Raw genomic sequence first — 24,907 nt, forward strand, 5'->3', positions numbered from 1 at the left:
CCCTCTGCTTCAGTCACCTCCGGCTGTCCCCTCTGAGCCTCCAGGTCCTGTGCAGCCGAACAGATGAATTGCCTGCAAATCTGGGTAATTTTGTGATTACGCTGGTAAGCTCTCTTGCCATCCTTGCTGGGAAATATCGATGCTTGGCAGAAATAGAAAGTTAAAACCCCTCTCCACCCCCATTTCTTCCCAGCGGGGGCCGCAGCTCGAAGGCAGATTGGTGAGCTGCCAGGCCCTTGCACACACTTGTGGATCTAGAGTGCATCATCACACTATGCTTATGTGTGCACGAGGCCACTTGCTTGGACTCTCGTTTCGTGTAAGGGTGTGATCACTTGGCCCGTGTTGATGATTCACCTTCTCAGGGCCTCACCCCTTAAGCCCTGCAGAGAAGCATGGAGTTTGGGGGCATCTTTGAGCATTCAGCCATTCCTCCACAGAGGACATTCCTGCAGTTTTCCTTTCTTTTATTCCTCTCCTCCCTTTCTCCCTGCCTGCTCTCTCACTGGCTCTCCCCATCCTGCCACCCCGCCCCCCGCCGCCCCGCAATTACGAGCAGCACCCCAGCAAACATCCTTGGACACGTATCTCTGCACCGGCCTGCTCTTCTTCCTGCAGGACACTTCCCTGACGGGGGCTGAGCTGGAACAAAGGGACATGCATTTGAAGTGTTGATGCACTGCCAGGTTGTCCTCCAAAAGTGCATGTGTGTTTTGTAAACCTCAGCTGTTATATCCCATCCGCGTATGTTGCCAGTCTGATGGAGGCAGCCCACGAATGATAGCGAAGCCTCTCTAGTGGCCATACTTCTCCCCGCCCCTGGGGGACTCCTTGTGCTGGGACCTGTAGGGGGACCCCTGCCTCTCATGAACGTCCTTACCCCGAGTTTGCAAACGACATTTAAGGATTGCTTCTGTTCAACTAAACAAGTAAACATGTAAAGTGCACTAGGACTCTGAAGATCCATCGACTATGTTTTCACCTACAGGTTTTGTTGTGTGCAGAGAGACTATAGTAAATACGGTTAGAATTGTAACCGCTTGTCTAATATACATTATGTTGTAGAATCCCCACCCCAATGCTGTGAGGCTGATACAACGTTGCGCCTGCTTTATAGATGAAGACACCGTAGTGTGCTGAATGGTGGTCCCCAATGATATATCCACATCCCAATCCCTGGCACTTGTAATTTTTATTTGGGGAAAAAAGGGTCTCTGCACATATAAGTAAGTTGAGGGTCTTGAGATAAAGGGACCACCCTCCCCAGATTATTCTATGGGCCCTGACTCCAATGACAAGTGTCCTTGTAAGAGGCACAGAGAGGAGACAGCAGTGTGAAGCCAAAGGCAGAGCTTGGAGTGACGTGCCTACAAGCCCAGGAAAGCCAGCAGCTACCAGAAGTTAGACGGGGCAAGACACAAATCCTCCCCTAGACCCTCCCGAGAAAGCACGACCCTGCCCACACCTTGCCTTCCTCCGTCTAGTCTCCCGAACTGTGGAAGATTAGATTTCTATTGTTTGAAGGCACCGAGTTTCTGGCAACTTGTGGCCTCTGGAAGCTCATGCAGACACTGAGGCTTGGAGGCGTCAGAAACCCCTGCAGGCTCCCCAGCAGCACAGCGCCCTACTATGCGCCCGGTGCCCAGGGGTGTTTCGGGAGGCAGAAGGGGAGTCGCCAGCCTCAAGCGCCGGAGGAATCCACAGCACTCCAGCCTCCTCCGAGGACCGCGGTGGGCTGTGTCCAGGGCACGCTCTGAACGGAGTGCTGGTGAGAAGCCATGTGGACGGACTTGAGCTCCAGCGTCAGCACTGCAGTGGGGGGGGGGGGGGGGGGGGGGGGGGGGGGGGGGGGGGCTCCAGAAGGTTCTAGAGCCTGAGGAGCCAGCTGTGCTCAGTGTGTCAGCCCTGCCTCTGTGTCAGCCCCTGCTCACCTGCCCAGCAGGAGTGAGAGCAGGGAGGACTTTGTCTCTCTCAGCACCATCTGGAACACCTCATGAGCTAGTCTGGAGGGCCAAAGACGTGCCCCCTGGAGAGGTGCCAAGGACCTGGCACTCATGTCTCAGGGGGAGAGGGCAGAATGAGGAGCAGTTCTGGAAGTAGAAGGACCACTTCTCTTGCTTCCCAGAGAGTCAGTGAATCTCTGAGTCTCAGCTTGATTTTCTGTAAAATGGGCTCAACAATAAGGGGGATAAAACATGTTGGAGCGTGACCGCAGCTAAGCTGGCGGCTGGTACTTCTCTCCTTCACCCCCGGCAGCTCCACGAACTAGTAACTGGCTTCTTCCTATTTTGTAGATGGAGAAGCTGCAATACAGAGGCATTAACTGTTGAGGTCAGGAGCTAGGGCAAAGGCCGAGCAGGACTTAAACCCAGGCTGCACAGCCCTGGAGTCCACGCTCTTAACCCCAATCCACGGTCGTCGGAGGGGAATGAGTGAGAAAACGTGTCCAAAGCACCCGGTGCCTCGTCTGGCCTGGAGTAGCACTGCACACCCCGAAGCCCTCTGCATCGGCCACCTTCTGGATGTGTCCCTCGCCCTCAGCTCAGTACAGGTCTCCATGGAGCTGCAGCAGGGCCTCCCCATTGCCTGCCTCCCCGCCCCCGCCCCCACCACTGTGTGTTTGTGACCATCCCAGGTAACTCGTCCCAGTGGCATCTAGTGTCTGCACTTCACCTCCCTGGGGCTCAGTGCACACCGGTGGCATGCTTGATGCTCAGGAGCACGGGCCCGGGGGTGAGGACTCTGTAAGCCCTGGATGAGGGTTCAATGCCATGCAGCAAGGACGCCGGGGTCCCAGTTCCAGGCGTATGCTCCAGGACAGGGAGGGTGCAGGCTCGAGGTGGCCATGTGGTGAGGCTCAGGGAAGGGCCCTCTGAAGCACAGGGCCCAGGGGAGGGGCCCCAGCCGCCCAGGTCTGAGCACTGTACTGTGCCAGAAACTCCATTTCTTCTGGGCTTCACAAGGAGAGAGAGGGCTTCAAGTGTCATCCCCACTCCATTTCTTCCCAGTGCTCCAGAACCTTCCCCCATATTTGGTGGCAAAGCAGATCCTGCCTTCAGCTGACTAGTGGAAGGGGAAGTGTCGGTCTCTCCCTGTGGTCACACGCTGAACCCGATGCCCAGGTAACAGGTGCTCCAGCTGGTCCCCCCACAGGCCAGCCCACTCCTCAGACTACAGCAGCTACGGCCGTTTACTGAGCACCTACTATGCGCTGGGCTCGGTGCTAAGCCTTCACCTGCAACACCTCTGCACAAGGAAGGGTGTAACTACTGTTCCCATTTCACAGATGAGGTGACAGTGCTCGCCAGATGCTGCAAAAGAGCTGACGCATGGGGTGTCTCCTCCGGGGACCATGATTCAATAGCCTGTCTTCCCCCAAACGGTTTTATTATTAAAAAAAATACTTAGCATATTCCACTTAGAATAGTAGATATTTCATATCTTTTGCTTATTACAATGCACCGTGCTAAGCATCCATTATTTAGCTGTGCGCTGGGTGTAATCATTCTTCAGGTACTAGCGTGCCAGCAATAATTTACGTCCTGTGCAAGGAGTCAGGATGTATCCTCTACCTGCACAAGGAGCTGACAGTGGGGCACAGCATAATTGTTCCAAAAAGCCGCACTTGATAGCTAATGAATGAGCGTAGAGGATTAGAGATGGGGAGATCCACCAGCGTTTGTGAAAGGTAAATCAACAATTAGAAGAAGAATACGTTCTGTTGGCTGTCAGGGAAGATTTCTGCAAGGAAAACGGAAAAGATGATTTAGACTCAAGGGTAATACAATGTCTGCTGCAGGTACGGGAGGAGTTCCACGCTCACAGATGCATTTGAAAAACTATTTTTAAGAGAACTTAGAAGAATTTCCTCCAGTGCCTTGAAGCTTTCCAAAAACTGTGGTGTGCTCATCCATGCATTCCCGCAACAAGAGCCGGGCGCCCAGTGCGTGCAGCATGGGAGGTCGTGCATCCGTAGTGACCCCGTTCTCCTCTCTGAGACCAAGGGAAGCAGGCTCCAGGGAGGATGTTTTCTGGGTGCTCTTGCCTGAGAAGCAGATGGTAACGATAATCACCATCACTGCTCTGACTGACCATGGGGCATCTTCCGGGATGCTGCACGTTACCTGTGATCTGCACGATGGCACGTGGACATGGGTGCTGCTGTCTTTATTTTACCCAGGAGGATGCTGGGGCTCCGGAGTTTAAGTACCTGGCCAGAGTCACAAGGCCAGAGCAAGGGGCAGCAGGCTGCCTGACCCCACCTCTGGGTCCTCCCTCTATCCTGCCCCGTGGGTGTTCCGACTCTGTGCTGAGGACAGCAGGGCTCTGCGGGGGCGTTTTCGGGGTTCTGCAAACACTGAAAATTTTCCTGCCATGGAAAGAAACAGTTAAACTGCCTGAGCATTTAAAGTACTTTGATTTTTCTGTATTCTATTTCTGTGGATCAACTTTCCCTGTTCACACACGCGTGCGCATGCACACACACACATGCACGCACACCTGTCATCGGTGTGCGTGCATGTGCGTATACGCACGGTGCAGTGGAGTGTGTGTTTCCGTGTGTGCAAAGCTCGCCGTCCTGCTGTCTGTGCCCGGGTCCCCGCTCAGCTGGCCCCTGCCGGGCAGCGAACCCGCTGGCCTGCCCCCTAGTGCCAATGGCTGCAGCAGCCTGGGCTCCTCCTGATTTCACTTCTCAGTTTCCCCGAGTTCCATCCAAAGGCCCGGGAGAGGCCCGAGACGTTCAGACTTTGATCACGATAGCCTGTTTCTTTAAATAAGTGACCTCTTTCCCCACATCCTCTGGTGGGGACAAAGCATTTTTCAGACAAGTGAAGCACTTGGGGTGGTTTACAAATTTTAACTTTATTCATGAAAAAGCTCTCTACAATCAAATGGGACACTGACTGGCCTTCTTGGGCAGAGGCTAGTGACCTCCGTTGTGCTTTTTCTTTGTTTCTTAGGCATTCGGGGGACTTCATCTCCATCATATTTCAGGGATGGACTGCGGGGGTGCCGAGAGCAGGGACTGGACATGCCTCATATGCACCGAGCAAGTTCGGGGAACGTGGCTCAGTGTCACCTGCTCAGGTACTGTGTCGTTCTGTGGCCCCAACGCCCCCACAATTCAGGATGAATAGTCCTATTTTTGAAACCGAGACTTTGAGAGGTCTTACTCTCTATCGCCTCTCCCTCGGCCAGATTTGGACCCAGATTCTCAAGCATTCTGTTTATTCAGCCTCCCTGCAGCATTGGCTGAGTGAGTTTTGACCCTGCCTCTGGGTCGGAGACCTTGGTTGTCTGCTGCAAGTTATTTTGTCTAACTCCTTTTCCCTTTAAAGTTTCCTTTTAAGTTTGTAATTTCAGGCTTACAGAAGAGTTGCAAGAATGCCTCAATTGTTCGCATTTTCCCGGATTTATCCCCCTCTCTCTTTTTCCCTCTCTCTTCCTCTCATTCCTGTCTCTCTCTCACACACTGTAATTATGTGCACGCACGTGCATTCTGACTTCTCTGAACCATTTGAGAATGAATTGCAGACACGATGCTCTTTTACCCCCTAAATACTTCAGCATGGATGTTCTACAAACAAGGACATTCACTTGTGTGACCACAGGAATCCGCAAATAAACAAACATCAGGAAATTGAAATCCATACAACGCCCCTTACCTAATCCACAGGTTTTGTTCCGATTTGGCCAATTAGCTGAATAATGTCCTTTACAGAGAAAGAAAACTCCAGAACATGTGCTGTCCTTAGTTCTCACGTGTGTCCGGCCTCCTTTAACAGGGAAGCCGTGCCTCAAGCTTCTTTTGTGTTCATGCCGCAGGCGGGTTACTTTGCAGAATGTCCTCAGTTTGGGTTTGTCTGATGTTTTGTTAGGATTGGGTTCAGGTAATGCATTATGGGCAGAAATACCACCGCAGGTGCTTTGTTCTTCTCGGTGGGTCCTATCGGGCGGCGCAGGATGTGGGTTTGTCCTGGGTTGGCCATGCTGACCTGGACCCCTCAGTTATAGCGGTGTTGAGGGGTGTCTCCATACTTAAGTTACACTCTTCCCTTTGTAATTAGTAAGTAGCTTATGGGGAGATATTTTGAGACTATGTGAATATCCAGTTACCCCTCAAATGTTCATCCACTTATTTTGGCATCTGTTGATGATTCTTGGTTGATTCAGTTATTATTGTGTGGAAGGTTGCCTGAAGGTACTTTTCCTGATTCTATTATTCTTTCTACATTAACTGTCTTTCTACTCTAAGGAAGAGCTTTCACCCACTTTTCCTTATACCAATGTAACTCATGGATTTTTGTTGCATCCAATGTCTTATGGTTCTCTATCATTATTAATTTTAACGCTAGAATGGTCTCAGATGTGACGAGTGGGAATCCTTTCAAACTGATTTCTTTGTCCTTTTGACGTGTCCGCATTGTTCTCTGAACATTTCCTTCCTTTTTGGCACAAGAAGGTATTCTAAGGCTCATCTTGTATTTTCCCTGTCCCAGACCCAGAATCAGCCATTTCTTTAAGGTGCTGTGTTTCCTTTTGGTGGAGAATGGCATATAGAAACCAAGATCTGGATGCTAGGTGTGCTCATTGCCACTGGGATGTCATTGTTTCTAGGCTCTCTCTATGTATATGTATGACATCTCTCTCCCTTTCTCTCTCCCCCTCCATCTCTTCCCTCCCTTCCCCCCCTCTGTCCTTTTTTAAAACCATGAGTTCATACTTATACCTTCAACTCCAATCAAACACAAGTATATCTCCACCTCCCCTTTCCAATTTTATAACCCTGTTCTCCAACAAGGAAAACCTGGTTGCAGTTGTCCATGGTATATTTATTTGTTCAATTAACAACTACCTGTAATTATTTTTGTCAGCTATTTTAACTTTACTTTTTTTTTTTTAAAGATTTTATTTATTTATTTGACAGAAAGAGATAGCGAGAGCAGGAACACCAACAGGGGGAGTGGGAAAGGGAGAAACAGGCCTCCTGCCGAGCAGGGAGCCCGATGCAGGGCTCGATCCCAGGACCCTGGGATCATGACCTGAGCCGAAGGCAGACGCTTAACAACTGAGCCACCCAGGCGCCCCTTAACTTTACTTTTAAGTTAATTTTAATTGCACAGGTAATATATGAACATACTGTTTTTGAAAAACCAACTTAAATATAGGTAAAGTACATTTTTCCCTCTACATGTCCCTCCTAGCCCCAGATCTAACCACTATTGTCAAATTGGTCTGAAGCATTCCAAGCTTACTATGCCTTTATACACCCACAGAAATTAGAAATGTGATGTTTCAAGTTATCTTTATATAGATGGTTTCATGGTCTACACTCTGTCAGTTTGGTTATCTAAAAAAAAAAAACCTCTTGGAGATTTTTCATGTCCGTACATATTCATTCACTTCATTTCAGCTCAACTATAAGAGCAATAGTGTCTGAGTATTATTATAGTGTGCCCAGTCTATGTGGTGCAGAACCTAAAAGGAATGCACAGCCATCTCATGCGCATGTGCAAATATCTCCCCAGAGTCACTGCAGCAAAGTAGGATTGTTGCATCTTAGGGCATTCACCTTTTGCAGTTAAGTAAATATTGCAAACACATTTCAAAGTGGCTGTCCTGGGTGTCACATCATTTGCAACGAATGCTGATGTCTTCTTGGGCATCCCAGGAGGGGGAATGGCCCCTGCCCCTTGGTTGAAGACGGGAAATACACTGTCTCCCCCAACCTTCCTCCTTTTCCCCTCCCCTCCCTCTCTCCCTCCTTCCCACCTCCTCTCCTTCCCCTCCTCCCTCCTTCCCTTCTTCTCTCTTTTTCTCTCTGTCTCTTTCTTTTTTGTCTATTTTAAAGTAGGGTTGAAGAAGACAATGGCAACTTGAAATCTATCAGCACCAACATTTCTTATAAGAATAGCTTCTTGGGTGGGGTGGGAGGGATGGGGTGACTGGGTGATAGACACTGGGGAGGGTATGTGCTCTGGTAAGCGCTGTGAATTGTGCAAGACTGTTGAATCTCAGATCTGTACCTCTGAAACAAATAATGCAATATATGTTAAGAAAAAAAAAAAAGAAGAAGAAGAAGAAGGTAGCAGGAGGGGAAGAATGAAGCGGGGGAAATCGGAGGGGTAGGCGAACCATGAGAGATGATGGACTTTGAAAAACAAACTGAGGGTTCTAGAGGGGAGGGAGGTGGGAGGATGGGTTAGCCTGGTGGTGGGTATTGAGGAGGGCACATTCTGCATGGAGCACTGGGTGTTATGCACAAACAATGAATCATGGAACACTACATCTAAAACTAATGATGTAATGTATGGGGATTAACATAAGAATAAAAAAATAAAAAATAAAAATGTAAAAAAAAAAGAATAGCTTCTTGTTTCTTCATCTAATTCACAGGCTCGATGGCCCTTCTATTTGCCATTTTTCTTCCGCATGGCTATTTCCTGCACATCATCTTATTTTAGCTGCTCACCCATCCAATAAGAAAGGGGAGGCAAGTTTCCCCCACTTTGTAAACTTCTCTTACTCAAGGTCACACAGCCTATATTGAAACCAGGACTCAAACCCAGACCCTCAGATTCCAGTTCAAGATTTTTTAAAAATAAGACTTTTTTTTTTTCCTTTTCTGCTGACTTATAACAATTGAAACATATAGAACATAGAGAAAATAATTTTAAAATCACTTATAATCAACACTGTCATCCAGAATATATTCTTATATATTTTATACACATAACAAAATTATGTAGTGTGTTTATTTGGGTGCTTTATTTTGTGAGCATTTTCTAATGCTATTAACTTTTCTTTGTAAGAGTTCAAATGGCTGTATAATATCCTATCACATGGATAGATCATAATTTGGACAATCATGCATAGTTGGATTTAGGTTAATTTTACGTTGTCATTGTTATATATAAAGTTTCAAATAATATCCCTGAATGCAAATACTTAACAATATCACTAAAAGTGGAGTGAAATCATTATGCACATGTTTAGGCCCTTAATACCTAAAACTCAGTTCTGCTTCAAAATAAGGCTACGTGGCAGCCTCCAGGATGGTGCAAGCTGCAGTGTGTTCTGCTGCCCTATGCATCAAACATAAGAAATCATGATTGAATGTAGATACATCAAGTTTCCAAATGCAGATGAGGAAAGCAGAGTTGGCAAGGTGAAATACACTTCCTAAGGTCACAGAGAGGGGATTCAGCTCCCATTCCCATTGCTCGATGAACATGAGTCAGCTGCTCCCCCATATCATCTGCACACGCCTGACCTTGGCAAAGGAGGCATGGAGCCCCTGAGGATGGTATCCTGTGTCGGGTGGACATGCTTCTGCCCCCATCACCTCTGTTTCTGCTATTTGAGATCACTCATCCCATATGCAGGCAGCTGGATGGTCACCCCTGCGACAGCTGGCTCCCCTGCTCACCTCCCTCTGACCCGGCAACGTTCTGAACATTATATGATATAGGATATGATGCCTGATATGATGATTGGTGAGATACAGCGGGACCTAGTCTACACAGCCTAACCCAGGGGTGAGTGGCTAGATGATAGGAGTGACTAAGGCAAAAATGCCACAGACTTGTTTTAAGTGATGTTTGCAAATGGGTAGCAGTATAATCATGGGTTGAGTTAACAGCATGAATTAGGAATATGCTAGGTGCCAAGACTGTAATTGTGCTAAGGTCAGACTAAGCAAATTAGGGTTGTGGTTCCTCTAAATGTAGTGGAGAAAATTGGTGAGTGACGAATATAAAGTACTATAATATACTTCTCTTAGTCCACACAAAGTGAATAACCCTATAACCTGACCTATAGCTATATGAACATTCTTATTATTTTTATTGAAGGCATTAGAGAGGTTGGTTTCAGAGAGCTCTCTAGAAGAGGCAAATTTGAAGTGAAGATTTGAAAACCAGAGTTGTCATGTGTAAAAGGAGACCACTGGCTACCTGAGTAGGTAAGTAAGGCATTTAACAAGTATGGCCTAATAGTTCCTTGGGAAAATGAGATTACCCATGTAATTATCTATGTGGATTATACCCTTTGAATTAGTGTCTAGTTGGGGTCAAATCAAGGTGGTGCCACAGGGCAGATCCCACACTGGAAGCAAAACACGTGGGTCCAACGAACCTCACAGGTTTATGGAATAGCTCAATATTCCCCAAGCTTCCCTGGTGATAAGTATCATTATCTTAGCCATTCTGATTCAGTGGGTCAGAATGGTGCTCGGGAATGTATCTTGGCAAGCATTCTAGGTGATTCTTAATATCAGTTTAGGAAACACAGACAACTAATGCAGAAACTTTTGACCAGATCTTTTCAAGTATCAATGACCATAAAATCACCTTTGGATCTTGGTCAAGTGCACATTCTGAATCTGCATGTCTGGGCTGGGACCTGAGCTTCTGCATTTTCTATAAGCTCCCAGGTGATGTTGATGCTGCTCCTTTAAGACCACATTTTGAAAAGCAAGAATATAGACCAGGAGTCTCCAACAGGTGGCCCATGAGCTATATATAGTCATAGATGTGTTACACTTTTTTTTAAATTTTATGGGCAATATTAAAAACATGGAAGACTTTCACTTCTAACCATGTTGAAGTTACTGGCACCAGACTGGTTCTCTTGCCACCAACAACTATAAAACTAGACATAATATATGACAACAATTCTCAGGCAATAGAAAATAGATAACATAGAACAGTGATTCCTGAAAGAAGGGAAATTCAAGAGATAAGCACCCTGGTCACTTAGCCCTCTGCCTGGGGAACAATTACAAACATAGCACAATAAGCTGGTGTCTGAACAGAGCACAGCAGGCCTGCTAAGCTGAGGAGACACTGGTCAGAGTTTGGGTCACCTCAAGTACCTGGAGTCTGCATGGTGGAACATCAGAGAAAGGGAACTGTGTAGGTGTATGGGGGGGCGGGGGTTGCCACCTAAGTTCATGGCCAAAGGCCAGGCTGCACATGTATGGAGACTGCCCAATGTTTATCAGAGAGCAACTGCTAAGGATTGAAAGTGGAACAGAGATTAGGTCTGAATAGTGATGGTACGAGAGCAGTTTTGTGTGGTTACTTGACCTTTCTACTTCCATTCATTTCTGAGTATACAGTGCAGTTGTCCAGAGGCTACATAATATTTTGTATCACAACAGATTGATGCAGAATAAGATATGAGACCCTACCTGTCTTTTATTTATTAAGCCAGAAAACTTCTCTGTAAAAATATTAAATCATGCCGTTCTTCTCATTAAAGTCTTTCTAAATATGGATTTTCCTTTAAGAATATTATTTATGTAAAACATGTAAGGGCCATCTCCCCTTCCCCCCCTTCCTCTTCTTCCTCTATAAGTCAATAAGTAGGTCAATAGGTCAATATATTCAAGAAGTTCTCAGCTGTAATTTCTAATATAGTAAATATCAATAGATATACCTTCACTTCTCTGGAGTTGCTGGAATTTTCAAATAATGTAAAGGGATATTGAGACAAAAAAAAATGAGTACTACTAATCTTGCCAACATAGAATTGCAGTCCCAGATTGAGAAGACAATGATAACGGGCGGACCAAAATTTTAAGAAATAATAACTGAAAACTTAGCAAATTGGATAAAATGTAATGACTTACGTTAGAAAAGTTTAGCCAACTCTAAGAAAGATAAATATAAAGTAAGACATAAAAGTCAAATTACCTAAAACCAAAGCTAAGAAAATCTTGAAAACAGCCAGATAAAAAAATATGCATCATGTACAGGGGAAAAATAAGAAGAACTGACTGCTGACTTCACATCTGAAATAACAGAGACTAAGCAACAATTGAATTATATTTTTAAAATGGAAAAGAAAAAAATATTCTGTCACCAAGATTTTATTTCCATCAAAAATTACCCCCAAATGAGGATGAAATAAAGCTATTTTCTAACAAATGAAAGTTTTTAAAGTTTATTGTTAGAATATCTGTACTGCACAAAATGCTTTAAAATGTTATTCAAGCTGAAGGAGATGCTACAAAATGGGAAATTTAAATCTGCATGTAAAGAATAAATGGCACCAAAGTTGGAAATGAATCTGCAAAATAAAGTCTATATGTTTTGTTCTTTTTATAATTTAAGTTTACTTAAAATAAAACTGATTATTTAAAACAAAAGTAATAACATTATGGAGTGGCATTTAACATATATGGAGAAAAAAAAGACAAGACAATTGCAGAAAGGATATATATGCGTGACTAAATGAGGTTATAATATTGTGAGGTTATTTTCTTGTAATATGGGGAGTATAAAGTGTCAGATGTGAAGTCCAGAATCTTGGCACCTCCAGCTTTGCTTTTCTTTTTCAGAATTGCTTTTGCTATTTGGGGTGTTTTGTGGCTCCATACAAATTTTAGGATTTTTTTGTTCTAGTTCTGAAAAATGCTGTTGGTATTTTGATAGGGATTGAATTAAATGTGTAGATTGCTCTGAGTAGTATAGACATTTTAACAATGTTTGTTCTTCCAATCCATGAGCATGGAATGTTTTTCTATTTCTTTGTGTCCTCTCCAATTTCTTTCATAAGTGTTCTGTAGTTATAAGAGTATAGATCTTTTACCTCTTTGGCTAGCTTTATTCCTAGGTATCTTATGGTTTTTGGTACGATTGTAAATAGGATTGATTCCTTGATTTCTCTTTCTGCTGCTTCATTATTGGTATGTAGAAATGCAACAGATTTCTGAACATGGATTTTATATCCTGGAAGTTTGCTGAACTCATGTATTAGTTCTAGCAAGTTTTTGGTGGAGTCTTTCGAGTTTTATACATAGAGTATCATGTCGTCTGCAAATAGCGAAAGCTTGGTTGATTTGGATGGCTTTTATTTTTTTGTTGTTGTCTGGTTGCTGAGGCTAGGACTTCTAGTACTATGTTGAACAACAGTGGTGAGAGTGGACATCCCTGTCCTGTTCCTGACCTTAGGGGAAAAAACTCATTTTTCCCCACTGAGAATGAGATAAGCTGTGGGTCTTTTGTATATGGTCTTTGTGATGTTGATGTATGTTCCATCTATCCCTACTCTGTTGAGGAGTAAAACAATTTTTTAAAAGAACGATGTTGGAGGATGTACACTAGCAGATTTCTTGGATGCTACAGAAACTAGGTATTTGTATGGAACATAATTCTTTCCACACTTTGTTCTCAAGAAATAAATTGAAATGGCTCATAGATTTGAGCATAAAGCCTAAAACTATAAAAGTTATAGAAGACAACATAGGAGAAAATTTTGCCACTTACAGGCAGATAAATATTTCTAAGGGCACAGAATGCCTTAGTTAAAGAAAGATGACAGATTGTACTTCATTGAAATTAAAATTATTTGCTTTTAAAAGACATTGACAAGGAAAGGAAGTATCAAGCCACAGACTGGGAAATATTATTTGCAACACATATATCTGAGAAAGACTTGTATCCAGATTATAGAAAACTCTCAACTCAGTAATAGGCAAGCAAACAACCAATAAATAACAGGAAAAAGACTTGAACAAACAGTTCACAAAAGAAGATATACAGATGGCCAATGAGTATATGAAATGTTGCTAGACACCATTAGTTATTAGGAAAATGAAAATTAATAGGAGTCACCACTCCCAAGAGAATCTCGAAATGACTAAAATTATGACTAACATGGCTAATGACTAAAATTAAAAAGACTAATAGTAACAAGCATTGGTAAGAGTGTTGAACAGCTGAACTCTCCTATATTACTGGGCCAGTGGAGTGGATTGGGGAGTATAAATGGTGCAATCATTTTTGAAGACTATTTGGCAGCTTCTTTTAAAATTAAGCACATCCCTGCCAAATCAGCAATTCCATTCCTAGGTTCTTACCCAAGAGAAATTAAAATACATGTTCCTAAAGAGACTTGCACAGAAATGTTCATAGCAGCTTTATTTGTAATACCTCAGATCTGGAGAGAATCCAAATGGGAATGAATAAATAATTATGACAATGACACATGTATACAAAGGAATACTACTCAGTCATAAAAAGAAACAAACTATTACTGCACACAAAAGCATGGATGGATTTCACAGACATTATGTTGAGTGGAGAGGCTAGGCAGGAAAAAAAAAAAAAAGATTCTGTATGATTCCATTTATTTAAAATTCCAAAACAGGCAACACTTATCTGTGGGGATAGAAACCAAACCAGTGTTTAACTGGAGCTGTGATGGGGCTGAGGAGACTGACCTCAAGGGGCAAGAAGGAACTTTCTGGGGAGACAGAAATGTTTTATAACTTGATTAGGTTGCTGGTTGGATGGGCATCTACTTTGGTCAAACATCCATTGACTTCTACACGAAGCCTGTATCCATTTTACTATTATAAACTAGACCTGAATAAAATCCATTTTTTATACTGGGGCATTTAACATAAAAATCTGGATTTTGGGGCACCTGGGTGGCTCAATGGGTTAAGCATCTGCCTTCGGCTCAGGTCAGGTTGTGATCCCAGGGTTCTGGGATCGAGTCCCGGCGTCCGTGATCCCTGCTCCACGGGGAGCCCGCTTCTCCCTCTCCCTTTGACTGCCACTCCCCCTGCTTGTGCTCTCTCTCTGTATCAAATAAATAAATAAAATCTTAAAAAAATCAAATCAAATCTGAATTTCAAGATTCTCTTGAAAAGCCAGACCTTGGGCAGACATTCCCTCGTCTCAACAACCAGGCGGAGCTAAGCCATGGCTATTCCACTCCGATGGGACAAACATCTCTCTCAGGTCCCCACACATTCCCCTCCCTCCTCATTCATTTATGCTGCCATTGTTTGCCATCTGTTGAATGCTTTTTGGTCTCTGCTTTACAAAAAATTGTTATTCATCATATATGTTGTCAGTCCCCAGGATTGGCCATTTCTTTTCCCTGAGATCAACCCTCCTCTTCATTTGAGCTCACAGGGACAGAGTGAACTTAGAGCATTTACCATCAAGGCCATGCCTACCGACCCTCCCCTGAGCTTACCTGCCTTTAGCTCTGGGGTTCGGGGTCCCATGTTTTGGCTTCTTTGGAAGAAGGGAGAAAGGTCACGAAGGAGGGAAGCAGGGTCACTCTCTTCTGACCATCTCTGACTCCTGGGCCTTTTCCCCACCATCAGCTCTGGAACGGATGAGCGTGTGACTGAGGTCAAATTATAGAAAACCCAATCAGGGCATATAAATCACGGTCCGGAGTTAAAGAAAAGTGGGATTTTATAAAATGGATCATTATTGTGTGGCTTTGGTTGTGTAAATCAGTCAGTTGTAGCTAAAGTGTGAAGTGAATGCCCTTAAATCAGAACATTTTCTTTAGGAATTCCTGGGCACGACTTGTAAAGCTGCAGTAGGATCTGCAAGCTCCGACTGGAGTTATGTAAATCCATTGCCTCCCCTATAAAGCAGTTGAATGTTTTAACTAAATCTAATTCTTAAAATAATGATTTCTGAATCAAAACTTTGCTGGGAAGATTTACAGGCAAGTTTTATAAATCAGCGGCAAGATATATAACTCAGATAGTGAGAAGTGCAGATTTATAAATCCAACTTGTAAATCAGCAGAAAAAACATCATGTTTTACACTAAATAATATTTTTACAAATGGCACCTCATACATCATGCAATTGCCACAAATCTTTCACACTGGAGTCAGGCTACAAGGCTGATTCACAAAGGAAATTGAGGCCCGGGTGGTGATGTCGGGATGAGGACATGGGGTTTGGAAAAATGCTCCTCTGTCCCCTCATCACTAGAGATGGGCCAGGGGCTCTGGGAATTACACATGGGCTCAGGGGAATGTGTAATTTCCCCTGGCAGCCTGGGAGCTGCATGACTGTGAGTGAATTTCATCCCTATCTCAGTTCTCATCTACAAATTGCAGGCAATAATCCCTTTGCCACAGGATTGTTGTGGGAATTAAATGAGATAGTATCTGTAAAGCAATGAGCTCAGTGTTTGGAAAATACTGAGTGCTTCATAAATGTTCATTGTCACCTATGGATATATTATCAAATTCGTTATTATTATTATTATTATTATTATTATTATTATTATTTTCAGTCTACATCAGTTTCCCATTCTAAGGCTCATCGGAGAGGAAGTTGTTGGAAGCAGGGACCGTGACGGGGCTGTTGACTCCAGGTCAGTGCAGCCTGGAAGCTGACTTAGGCCTCCCTTTCCCAGTGGCTTCGGGCAGGACTGTTTTCCCCAGTATGCCCCAGTTTTTGGCTGCAAGAACTTCCCCCAGAAAAAGCTCCTCATGGCCATTTGTTGAGACTTGACTCCATATTAGTTTAAATAAAAGCTAATGTTTTTAAGAAGCTTGTTACAAAAGTAATACATTTTTATTGCAGAATATTTGGAAAATAATGAAAATCATCAGTACTCTTGCCACCCCGAGATAATCACTGATAACTTTGTGGTTATCCTCTTAAAGTCTGTTTCTATGCATACATTTACATACATATATTTTTTAAAAAACAAAACAAAAAAAAAACCGTGCTGTACAGGTTGTTTTGCAAACCTCCCCCCGCAACCCTGCATCCCCCGCCCCACACACATTTAACTATATATTGTGAACCTTTTCTCAGTTTGATTTTTTTTATGGTTGTGGATTATACTGCACCATAATTTATTTAACCAGTTCCATATTGTCACGCATTTATTTTGTTTTTAATTTTTTGCTATTATAAACAACCTTCCAGGGAACATCTTTTAAATAAATTTCTGCAGTTATTTATGATTATTTTCTAAGGGTAAATTCCTAGAAGAAGGATTACTGTGTACATGGGCTGTGCACATTTTAAAGAATTTGGCCAGGTTACCCTCTGGAAAAGCTTTTATCTCTTGAAACTCATTCCGGCAATCTATGGGTGCCCATTTCCTCATGCTCTAGACAATCTTTTTTCTTTTTTTCAACTGTCAGTGTAATAGCTGAAAAATTGTGTTTCACTATTGTTTCAGTTTGCACATCTTTGACAGCTTGCAAAGTTAAACATTTTTCATATTTTTGCCGTTAGTACTTCCTTTGTGAATTTCCTAATCGTGTCTTTTGTCCACATTGACATTTCAGAGCATTAAGAACATTAACTCTTTGTTACGTATGTTGCAAATATTTTTTGTTCTCAGTTTGTCATTTGTTCTTAAGTTTTGCTTGTGCCAGAAGACTTTCATTTATTTGTGCTTAATTCTATCAATATGTTACTTTATGGTAAAATACCATTTAAAAGATTTTCCCAACGTGAGATTAGATAAACCCTCACTTATATATACTTCTAGTTCTTTTGTATGTGTACTTTAACATTTTTAATCCACTTGAAATTTATTTCGGGATGTTATGTGAAGTCGTGATCAATCAATTTATTCTTGGGATTTTATCATTGTCCACTCATCATTTCTGCCAAAGATTTGAAATACCCCTCCTACCGTGAATTAAATTCCTTTATGTTCTTCCTACCTTCTCATGCCTTGGTTCAGTATCACTCTATTTTATTTATTGTGGTTTTAGAATCTATTTTGATATCTATTTGTGCCAATGTCCCTAATATTTCTGTTTTGTAAAATTCTACTTGATTATTCTGTTCCTCTGTTCTTCCAGACAACATTTATAATCATTTTGTCAAGTTCCAAGGAACAAGTTATTAACATTTGGATTGGAATTACAACAGAGTGATCAATAAATTGGAGTGACTTGACACTCTTACAATCATTAGTGTTCCCTTCCAGGAACATGGCACTGTGTACCTCTTATTTTAGTGTTCTTGCATCTACCCTCGTAAAACTTTTCTTTCTATTCCCTTCCAAGAGCACCAGGTCAGGGTAGCTTCCCAATCAGGTATCACTGGTATTATTGGATCCTGTTTCAATTGAATTTGGAATCCAAAGGTGTCTAAGAGAAGATGATGGAGAGAGGTTAAGATTCAAGGTGAGGATGACAAGGATGTGCCTCTCCTTTGTGAGTGTTTGCTTCCAGGAAGATTCTATAGAAAACTTCGAACACCAGATGATGCGAGGGGTCACAGACCCTGGGCAATGCTTTTACGCAGGCTCTATGTAGTGTCTTGGCAGCATCACTAAAGATCATAGTTTAAACTCTGATCACTACTCTTAGAAATTGTCCATGGGAAGGGGCTGGCAACCTTCAGTGTTCAAATATCCCAAGTAAAGGAGGAAAATTTGACCTTACACATTTTATTGAAACAAAATAAAACAAATAATGATGGGGAAAAAAAAAAAAACAACAACAAAAAAAACCACCTGTTCTGAGAAACATGTCAAAGTTGTCTTTCGTATCATTGGTAAATTTGGGGATAATGCTTGCTTGTTTTCTGGGCATTGCTGGGTCCCCTCTATGGTCTTTCCAATTCCCCAGTGAAATATGGGCTTATGTGCCATGAAAAGATTCTAAGTGTCACAAGATGACCCCTTCCACGGAGAATGTTGTGGAGAAGAAGAAGACAGCTGGAGATAAATCAGCTGTTCAGATGGGACATGATAGTATTATGGACTTGTTGGGGGTGGTGCTGATGGAGGGAAGGTCACGGAGTCTAGGTACATTTTGATGACAGAACCCCATAGGATTTGATAATGAGATTAGAGAGGTGGATGTGGAAGATGACTCCCAGGGTTCTGACAGAAGAAACTGGGTGATTGCTGAGACTTGAAGGCTGGGGTAAGAGACGTGAGGGCAGTGGAAATAGGGCTGGCCAGACTTGAATAGGTCCAGACTCTCTTGGCATTACATGACACAAACCCACTTCCTTTAACTCTCCCAAGTGAAGAAGTAGAGTCTTGCTTATGCATGAAAAGTACAGGCATGGGGCTGGCTACCAGATCCAGGTGCCCCATGTTGACATTGGGAATCTCTCCTCTTTCCTCTCCCACTCCACTCTTCTGCTGATCCTCCTTCTTTTCCTCTTCTTCTTCTACCTCCCCTTCCTCCTCCTCTTTCTCCTTTTTCCTCTCTTTTCTTTTCTCTCTCTCTCATGTGTTTTCTCTGTGTTACCTTCCCCCTCAGGCATGTTTTCCCCAGATATGTGACAAAGTTGGTTCAGCCATCTCAGGCTTAGATTCTACCAGTTTGCCAATCCTATTGGGGGAAATCTTTTTTTCCCCCAAAAAGCACAGACAACAATGTTGGATATGAATGTTCTTGACTGACTTTTGACCGAATACTTCTCTTTATACAAATCTGGTTCTGGGTAGACCAGTCATATGACTGAATCACATGGACGATGGAGCTGCAGGGATGGTTCTCCAAAGGAAAACCAGTACCGTTACCAAAGCGAGAAATAGATTGGACAGGCAAATCACAGATGCCTACTATTTGCCGATAGATAGGTGACCTTGTAATTTGTTGTCCAAAACATGGTTGGACATGAAAGGGGTGCTATGAATAATTTTGCCAGGACAAAAGTGCAAACGGAGACTCTCCTGAGCAAATGGGGATACATGGTCACCTTGGCTACAGGACATCCTGGTAGAGATGCTGACTAGTGAATGGTGCTCAGATGAGAGGCCTTGGATGGGACCAAGGATTTGGAGTAGTTGGCAAGAGCTGTCCTGATGTAAGAATAAGAAAAAACACCTGTTTGGAGTGGGTTGAAGATTGAAGAGAGGTGAGGAAATTGGGGCAGCATGTGAGCACACCTCTCTTAAACGACACTGGGGAGAGAAGTAGAAGGGTAAGGGAAGAGCAGAAGCAAAATATTTGGTAGCAAGGAAGATGAATTTTAAGAATGGGAGACTGGTGGAGATTTTTGGAGGGAGAAATAGTAACCGTTGAAGGAAGCCTTGAGAAGGCAGGGAGAGAAGGAAGGGATCCTTAGGAAGGAGGAGGACCAGCTTCACACTTGTAACAGGAGAGAAGCAAGGGAAGGGGGACAGGAGCAGGAGAGCTGATAGAATCAGTGCTGGGCAGATGGAAAGCTCATATGTAATGTTGTACGTGTAGTACAAGACAAAACCACCTGCCAGATTGGAGTTTGAGGCCACAAGAGGGGTTGAAATAGTCTCTGTGACAAGTGGGTTGGTGAGAAAATTATACTGAGATTGCTGTACAGCTACGGTGGAGGGCCCAGACAAGGCCAGCAGTGAATGAGAACAGTCCTTGGAGTTCTTCTCTGATGAAGACATCTAAGGAAGTGACAGTGACTCTGGTAAGGCTGGGGCAAATATGTTCAGCACATCCCCATAAGGATGACTGCAGACCACTCCCTTCATTCTCCAGGATGCCAGAGAGGTCAGCACATTTTCCATCCCCATGGTCTAAGACTGAGTCGGGACCAGATTTCTTACAGTGTAATTCAACATGCCAAATGGTCCAGCTCTGTGGGCATCTTAAGTAAGGTGGCTTCACTCCTAAATGAATTTGCATGGAAGAGAAACATTTTGTAGAGCCACCTTTTCAGCGTTAGGAAGTTGCTGAAGTCAGGGGCAAGGTAGAATTTGCCATAATTCACATGTCCAGACCTTCTCCAGAGGTCTTCAGGCATACATTGCCATGGTCGACAGTTGCTCCTGGAAGCTCCCTGAAAACAGGAATGCTGGGGCGGGGAAGGGGGTGGTCACTGTGTGCCTCCAGGGCCTTGACACTCTGCCTGGCTCATAGAGGATGCTTAATATTTGTTGAATGAGTGGGGACACTCCGGAGCCCAATCTGAATGGATTGATGGGTCGAGCTGTCCAGTCACATCGAGCCTTTAGCCATACATGGAAGCTGAAGCCTTTGTTTTCATCCTAGCTAGTAGTTTGCCATTTAAGAAATTCATGTTGAGTGTTATCACCTCCAGCCTTTGAGCACAGTGTCTTCTCTTGATTAACGTTTGATGAATTAAATAAAATTTTCAAATGAAAGTGTTATAAAAGGAAATTGTGATGGAGTCACTTTTTTTTTTTTTTTTGGCATTAAAATAAAGGGATCTTTCTTCTACACCCGAACTACTTGCTGGGGCTGCTAAACAGCAACACCCTGATTTCATGTCTAGAGTGTTCTCCGGCCTTAAGGCCAGAGAATGAGAATCGCAGGTAGCATTGACCCACCACATCTGGCTTCTGTGAGGTCCCATCCACTGCACAGGGACCTGCTTGACTAAAGCACAAGGGATCAGAGCCTAAAAGTCATGGATGGAGACATTCTCGGGGTGGTCGTCTCCACAACAAACGTCACTGGAAACTTCCCTTTCCCCCCTTCAGAATGCCAACGTGATTATGCATCGAGCTGTTGCTATTTACAGAGCTCTTAACACAGAGAGCATTACACAGCCAGTGACACAGAATTACAACCATCTAGACATATGGTTCGGATAAACAAAGCACAAAGCGCAAATTAACCATGGTTGACTATAACTCCCGCTCTCTACTCCCTAGGGAGGGACTTTAGTGAAACTCCCAGTCGGAGAAAGCAATACATATCAGAAAGTAGAGTACATACAGCATGGTTTAGACAAATGCTAAGCCTTATTTAATGCTTTTCATGGTGCCAGAACACAATGGCACCAACCTGTCTAGGAAAAGTTATAACTCTGTGCCAGTTTCCTGTAAATAGTAACTGTACTCCTACCGGATCCCATGCCTCTGTGCTCTAAGGCCAAAGAATGTCTTTCATTTGTCATCACCTAGCTTCCACTTCCCGTGTCCCCAAAGGGCTTGTTGCCTTATGCATCTGGATGTCAGACCTGCATGAAGTTGGACACAAGTAGCCTCCTCTGAGTAAATACCCTTCAACTTCCACTGTGGTCCTTCCCCCTCACTGAGCCCCCCATGCTTGTCTGCAAAGAAGCATGCTTGGACAGTCAAGGCCTGAGCTCATCCAACCCCTTGGGTGCCATTAGGAGTGGGCTGATTCTGTTTTCTGGCAGTAAGGTATCCCCTCACTTCCCATATTTTATATTTCATGAGAAATTCTTCCGGGACAGGAAACTTTCTGTGTGAGGTCCTTGGCCTCATCATTGACACATGAACCTTATAAACTTTGTTTGACAATAAAGAGTATAATATTTGCTTTGCATAATACATCTACATCGCTTTCCAAAGGAGAGAGCAAAATAAATAAATAACCAGAGTGAAAGGCTCCTACTTGGCTTGAACACTTGTACTGGAGTTTTTCATGAAGAAAAAAAAATCCACAAAACACTTGGCTAAATATATACCTACTTCCCCCCCTCCCCGCTTTAGTGGATTTTCAGATGTAATTACACATTGAATTCTCTCTCTCACACACACATGAACAGACACATGCACGTGCACGAACACCTTATAAAAATTAAAATTAGGGTTCTACCTCGGAGAAGATATGTACGTGCAGGCCCAGAAACACAGCGGTCTCTACAGTGTCAGATAAACCTTAAAAGCTTAAGATCGTATTAGTTGATAAACCTTCAAGGCTTATTATTTTATTAGCTGACCCTAATATTTTAAGTATATACCGAGAACAAATTCTGCTCTGGATGATGAGCAGCAGTTATCTCCTGGCTCAGATGTCCAAAGGGAGAGTGGTTTCCTAGAGCATGAGGGGCACTGAATCTCTAAGTTTCTCTCAACAGAAAAATCGGATGTCAACTTCCAGAACAGCATGGTCATCTCAAGTCAAGTGCATTCTGTGAGATCCATTCAAGTGGCCTTGACAGCTTTCTTCTTGTGAAGGCTGGGCAGGCAGCTGGACACTCTCCCGCCCTGACTGCACACGGGTATTTATTGACATGTCTCCTCGCTGTCATTTCCACATCTCATTTCCAGCCCTCTGAAGTGAATAAGGAAGACTACTGAATCACTCTGTGTCATGTTAATTTGGCCAAATAGAAATGGGGTAGGACAAGAGCCGAGATTCCCAGGGCAAAGCTAATGGACTTACCAAAGCCGCTTACCTAGACTCCATAATTCAAATAGACTCCATTCAATTTAGCAAATATTTTCTGATACCTCCTATGAAAGAAGCCCCTGTGCTGAGCCCTGTAGAAAATGTGGAAAAGGATCAATTTTCTCTCCTGATGTTCCAGTCTAGAGGGGAAGATATTTAGGGGTGAAATAATCCTCCTAGCAGAAAGGCAGTACTGAGAGGGACAGGGGGACCTGAAGGAGGGACCAGTCAATTCTGATGAGCATTGGCTAGCAGAAAGGTGGGAACCTGGACATTCTCCCAGGACCTATCAGAGTTTTTCCAAATCTAGAAAGGTTATGGGTGTGTACCAGGTCTTAATTTTATGTGTCTCTTTTCATTTCAAGAGTCAAATGAAAATACCTCAGAGCATGTGGAGAATAACAGCTGGTCACGTGTATTGGGCTAAGCCTAGCCCATTCCCACTGTGGGCTCCAATACACACTGGATGTGTTTCATTTTTCCTTTATGTAAAACAGATTACACTAGCCCATAAAGAGGGATTTTACATTTTGTCTTATGTGACGTTCATTAGTAACATGTTCCATATGTACTTACAGATGTACATTCAGGAAATTTGTGGGAAATCTCTCAGGGACTCAGAGAATTGCTGGGAAGGGTGAAGAACCTGACTCAAAATAGACTGGAATGGAGGGATATCCAAGATCCAGGCAAACTCGATTATAACACCATCAGGGCACCTTATCCTCTCTGGAATGCTGAACTCCAACCACCTTCCTGACCTTGTGTCACTGTTCTCCAGACTCAACGTTCTGGGGGGAGAGAGGCTGATTGCCCTGGCTTGAGTCAAGGGGCCAATTCTCAGCACCTTGGTTTACAGTTTTAATAAGACGTAACACAGAAGGAAATCAAGATGCTTTTCCTGGAAGTAAGGTACAATGGCTGGGTGGCTAAGGCACAATGAAGTCCACCATTTTTAGTGAAGCCAACAGTGTGTTAATGCAGGGAAGCAAAGGGATGCGCAGTTTAACGTTGGAGGGTAAATAACTCACCATAAAATAAGGAAGAAAGGCAAGTGCTACAGGATTGGGGAGATGAAGAAGCAGTTCCAAGGGAAATCAGAAGAAGGATTCTGGTTTTTGCCCCATGTACTCAGCTAAGCTCAGGATGAAACCATGGTGATGCAGTAGAAGGAACACAATGTGTATCTGAGGATCTCATAGGCTCAACTGAGCCAATGAGGGGATTCAGGTTAGCAACCAATTTCACATAAAAAGAATTCCACATCCTTATTGGAATTATGACATCTGTTCCTGGTTGATTTTTATTTGAAGACACTTTACCACCCACTCCTTGATGATATGAAGTCTCAAAAAAAAAAAAAAAAAAAAAGTGTATCTGCACTCATACACGTTTCTGTTGAAAACCCTTTCCTAAATCTGCCAAAAGAATTCAGTGTCCATACCCTGAGTCTTCATTGCATCATATCCCTACTTCCAAGGCAACCCTGCCTTTAAATTAAAATTAGCTGTGGCAGGGGTAGCCTGGATGGCTCAGTCAATTGAACAGCTGACTCTTGATTTCGGCTCAGGTCATGGGTTCAGGGTTGTGGGATGGAGCCCTGCCTCACACTTCATGTTCAGTGAGGAGTCTGCTTGAGATTCTCTCTTTCCCTCTTCCTCTGTCCCTCCCCCCACTTGTATGTGCACACGCTCTCTCTCTTTCTCATAAATAAATAAATAAATAAATAAATAAATAAATAAATAAATAAATAAAATCTTAACAAAAAATTAGCTGTGGTGGATGGAGTCTTGCCCTGTGCCTGGCAGAGTCACTGATACTGAGTAGGCATGTGGGAAATGTTGAATGAATAAACATAGTTGAGTGTACAAGTCCCTCAAATCTTCATCTTCTTACCACTGGCCATAATAAACATTCGCAATTTGGCATTCTAACTAGTTTAGCGTTTATGCTGTTCTTATGTAACTCCTTTTGGTGGATCTTCCTGTTGTTTTCTGTAGTTGCCTCAAAGAGGAGAAGTGCATGTTTTGGGTTTCATTGAACT

At 43.4% G+C, this 24,907-nt stretch overlaps 1 protein-coding gene across 2 annotated transcripts in view; it reads left to right on the forward strand.

The window, feature by feature from the left end:
* TSHZ3 (teashirt zinc finger homeobox 3) overlaps window positions 1–6,895 on the forward strand; it is a 101,272-nt gene extending 94,377 nt beyond the window's left edge. For both annotated transcript variants that reach the window (XR_004682558.1, XR_004682559.1), the window contains one exon: window positions 4,962–6,895. The gene's annotated coding sequence lies outside the window, so the exon portion shown is untranslated. The remainder of the gene's footprint in view (window positions 1–4,961) is intronic.
* Window positions 6,896–24,907: the final 18,012 nt, after the last annotated feature.

The sequence above is a fragment of the Mirounga leonina genome, unplaced genomic scaffold (assembly GCF_011800145.1).
Source record: "Mirounga leonina isolate KUSES-001 unplaced genomic scaffold, KU_Mleo_1.0 Mir_177, whole genome shotgun sequence".
Classification (NCBI taxonomy): domain Eukaryota; kingdom Metazoa; phylum Chordata; class Mammalia; order Carnivora; family Phocidae; genus Mirounga; species Mirounga leonina.